We start from the raw sequence: 3,671 nt of genomic DNA on the forward strand, positions 1-3,671 counted from the left end.
CCTGGTATGGAGAGCCATGGAAAAGAGGGGCAACAATCCAAGGGAAATCCTCTCTAGCATGCTTCATCAGCATTGAAGAAACCTTAAAAAATCCATCCTGAGACAACATGGAGGCAGTGAGCTTACAGGGTACTGACTTCTTGTGGTAGAGTTGATGCAGGTTTTTGAACAATTTTTCAACTATGTGTTGGAAAGGCAGGGATGACTCATGGAGACAAACTGCACTCTCTTCCCATCCATTGGAGATGAGTAGAGAAATAATAATGAAGCAATAATTACCAGCTTTCTTTTCTGCCAGTGTCCAAAGTGGGGTTTTAACTTTGCATGCTTTTACTATGTAAACAAACCTTCATGGGATGAGACCACGACCACTCACCCGTCTAAATAATGGACGAGATGGGGACTCATATTCCTCTTCATGACCGTGATTTCAGTAACAATATCCTCCATCTCGCTCGGTCCCCGAAGATAGATTTTCTTGATGGCCACCTAGAATGAGATTGAAAATCAGTAACTTTAGAAGCTGGTGGAATGAGACCAAAACACACATGGGGAGAGAGATTTTGCAATGACACCACCAAGCCGTGCCAAAGTGCCTTGTAATTAGACAAAGGAGTAATTAGGAACTGACATTCCTACAGCTCATTTCTCTGCTCCTTTGGGGGCCAGTTCCAGGACACGTGGCCACTGACCACATTTTGCCTTGTCCACTTGTTAAAAATGGTGTGTCAATTATCATCCCCAAAGCTCTGAGCACACTCTCTGTCTGTCTGTACTTCAGAGGAAGAAATGCGTGCCTTGGTACTCTGTGGATACATCTCGGGCTATAGGCAGAGCTTGGGGCTTTTAGGGACGCCTTGCAGATCTCTCCCTACGTGCAGTTCCCAAGTGCAGCACTGCAGGTGGCTAAGGAACTGCCAGGAACATTCAGATGTATTTGTTGGCAGCCAGAAATGGGAATTCAGGACTCTGAAGCCGTAGCCCCAGAGAGCAGTGAGATGCTCCAAGGCACCACCTTTGTTGGAGCAATTGAGAGCCAGGGAGAGCGTCCTTCTCTGAAAGGAACCGCTGCCCTCCTTGCCTTCCTTCTGGCAGCTGAGCAGGACAAAGACTGTCCCAAATGCAGCTGGCTGGCTGGCACCCGTCTGTGCTTCTTGTGCCTTTGCAGCACAGCTCTAGCCACAGCTGCAGCCACAGCTGACACGAGAGAGGAAAGCCCTGGAGAGCAGCAGAATCTGCAGGGGCTCTTGACATTTACCTGTCTTCCTGTGGCAGTGTCGATGGCTCTGCAAACCTCTCCAAAAGCCCTAGAAACAAAACAGCAGCAAAGAAAGGAGAAGCCATTTAGACGTTGGAGTGAAAGGCAGTCCAGACAGGAGATGTCTGCTGGAAATGCCTCCAACCTGCAGCATGCAGGAGGGCTCTGCCAGAAGGCAGATGATGCATTTTCCTCTCCAGTGCATGGGCACTGGGCCTGTTTCTGAAGCATTGGGGTTTAGTGCCTCAGCTCAAAAGGCCAGGTGATTCTTTCATCTTGGATTTCAGTTTCTAAACTGGGCGGTTTTTGTCCTCAGCACAGACTATTTCCTTCAGCAAACTCTTGGGAAGAAATGCTCCTGAGAAGTGTTATCTGACTGCTATGATAGGGGGTAGGTTGCTGTTTCTGGTAATGAAATCCAAGTACCTTTGATAATGCCTTCTTACCACACAAATTCTGGCTGGTACTGAGAGATGGGGCAGACTAACCCCAGTGTCTGAATGTGTTTGCAGTTTGCCTGACTTCACACTTGATAGATATTCCAGCAGCAAATCGCCTGCCCCATGGTTGTGTAGAAGCAACTGTGGTTGGACTCACCCTCTGCCAACAATTTCCTTTTCGGTGTATTTCCTCCGGGGATTTTCTGTGCTCACCATTTGCCCTGAGGGAAACAAAATGCAAGATGCTCACTTGAAAGCCGACATCCCACCATCCAAGAGATACAAAAGGCAGCCCCACTGGGGCTCTAGAGTCTGGGCTTCTGAGTCCTTTGTGGCCAGCTGGGTAACAACAACAACAACAACAATTGCAACAAGACAGGCAGCTCTGCAGTACAAGCAGGCCAGCACAGAGAATGATTTTCTACAGTCCTTTGAAGAGATCTCTTGAAAGGAAACAAAGCACAGGGAGATGCATTCCCAGGAGAGGAGGGCATCTTCCCCACCTTGCAGCACTTTACCAAAAGAATGCCTTTCCCTTTGTAAACCCAAGCAGCTCATGCTCTAACCAATCCCAAGGGGCCTTCAGCAGCAGGACCCTCACCCTTGATGAGCAGGCTGAGCTGGAAGACGCCCTTGCCCGTGGCCCACGTGAAGAACCACACTGCTTCTCCTCCCCCTGACAGCAGGGATCAGTCCCTGCCATTGCACTCGCCCTCTCAGCCCCGCACACGTGCCCACCTTCCCGCAGCGGGCAAGGGCAGCAGGGACAGCAGTGCTCCTCAGGTGCCGGCGGGACACGGACAGCTGCCCAGAGGAGATGCTGACCCTCTGTGAGCCCAGCCCAGGCCATGCAGGAGCCGGCCCAGAGCAGGGGCTGCTGCCTCGGGGCAGCTCCGCGCTGCAGCGGCCGGCCGGCAGCGGGACTCTCCCAGCTAAGGAAGGCTCCAGCCTCGGCACTCACACCAGCCCTCAGGGCCAGGGCAGCCACCGCCACAAAGCTGCCAAAGCCCAGGCACCAGCACTGACAAGCAATGGCAAGAAGGCACGGCCACACCCAGCCCCTTCCAAGCTGGTGCCCCCACTGAGGACACGGCAGGATTGGCTTGGAGAGCAGACACACCCAGGTGCACATCAGTGCCCTTTTGTGCCAACAGGTGACGGGAGACAGAGAGTCAGCTGGGCTCTCTTCTCAGCCCCACTAGGTCTTATCTGAGGGCACAGGACCGGCAGCTGCTCTGGGCAAGAAGCAGCTTCAATGACTTGTGCTGTAGAATCACAAAGGGCACCCAAGTGAGGAGGATCATTGGGTCCAGCTATGCTGACGCGTGCTCACAATACAGTGTCCCTCAGAGAAGAAAGACACAAGACGTACTCATGAACCCCAGGAAGTCATCCTCATCATACTCCATCTCCTGTTGCTGAGCAGCAGCTTTGTCAGTGCTGGAGATGAAGGAACTGCCCAGGCTCCAGTGCTCAGCTGGGGCAGGCCAGGCCCCTTCAGGTGACACTGCTGCTGCAGCAGCTTCAATAGAAGAGCCTGTGGAGATCTGAGACAACAAAAGAGTTTGTGTCAGAAAAGTGGCTGGCAGAGATTAGCCCCAGATCCCATTTTAAATGCAAGCCCTTAGGAAGGTGCTGTCAGCCAGTGACTGGGAGCTGCTGTCAGGCTCAGCTTTTTCACCTTTCTGCCCACAATTCACATTAATTCAGCCATTTCTTTCTGCTTCCCTGCCCACCTCTGCTTCCATTTTACCAAAAGAACAACCTGGCAACCAAGGCACCAAAATCCCTGTCTTCAAACAGCAACTCCACGTCCCCAGTGTGTCTCTGAAATGCTCCCGGGTAAGCACAGCCAAGAAGCTCCCGGGGACAAACTGCCCCAAAGAGCTTGTGTTGTCACATCAAGACTTTTGGTGCCTGTGGGTACTTGGCACGTCTGTGGAGAGGGACAGGTGTCCCCAGACCACAGCGTC

General features: G+C 52.2%; 1 long non-coding RNA gene across 1 annotated transcript; it reads right to left on the reverse strand.

Moving 5' to 3' along the window:
* Window positions 1-1,296: 1,296 nt before the first annotated feature.
* Window positions 1,297-3,093, reverse strand: LOC136304064 (uncharacterized). The gene is made up of 3 exons (XR_010724367.1): window positions 3,071-3,093; window positions 1,856-1,919; window positions 1,297-1,307 (listed from the first exon to the last, which is right to left on the reverse strand). It is a non-coding gene; the product is annotated as an uncharacterized lncRNA (long non-coding RNA).
* Window positions 3,094-3,671: the final 578 nt, after the last annotated feature.

Source organism: Chamaea fasciata, unplaced genomic scaffold, assembly GCF_029207755.1.
Source record: "Chamaea fasciata isolate MVZ Bird 193981 ecotype frontalis unplaced genomic scaffold, bChaFas1.0.hap1 SCAF_46, whole genome shotgun sequence".
Classification (NCBI taxonomy): domain Eukaryota; kingdom Metazoa; phylum Chordata; class Aves; order Passeriformes; family Sylviidae; genus Chamaea; species Chamaea fasciata.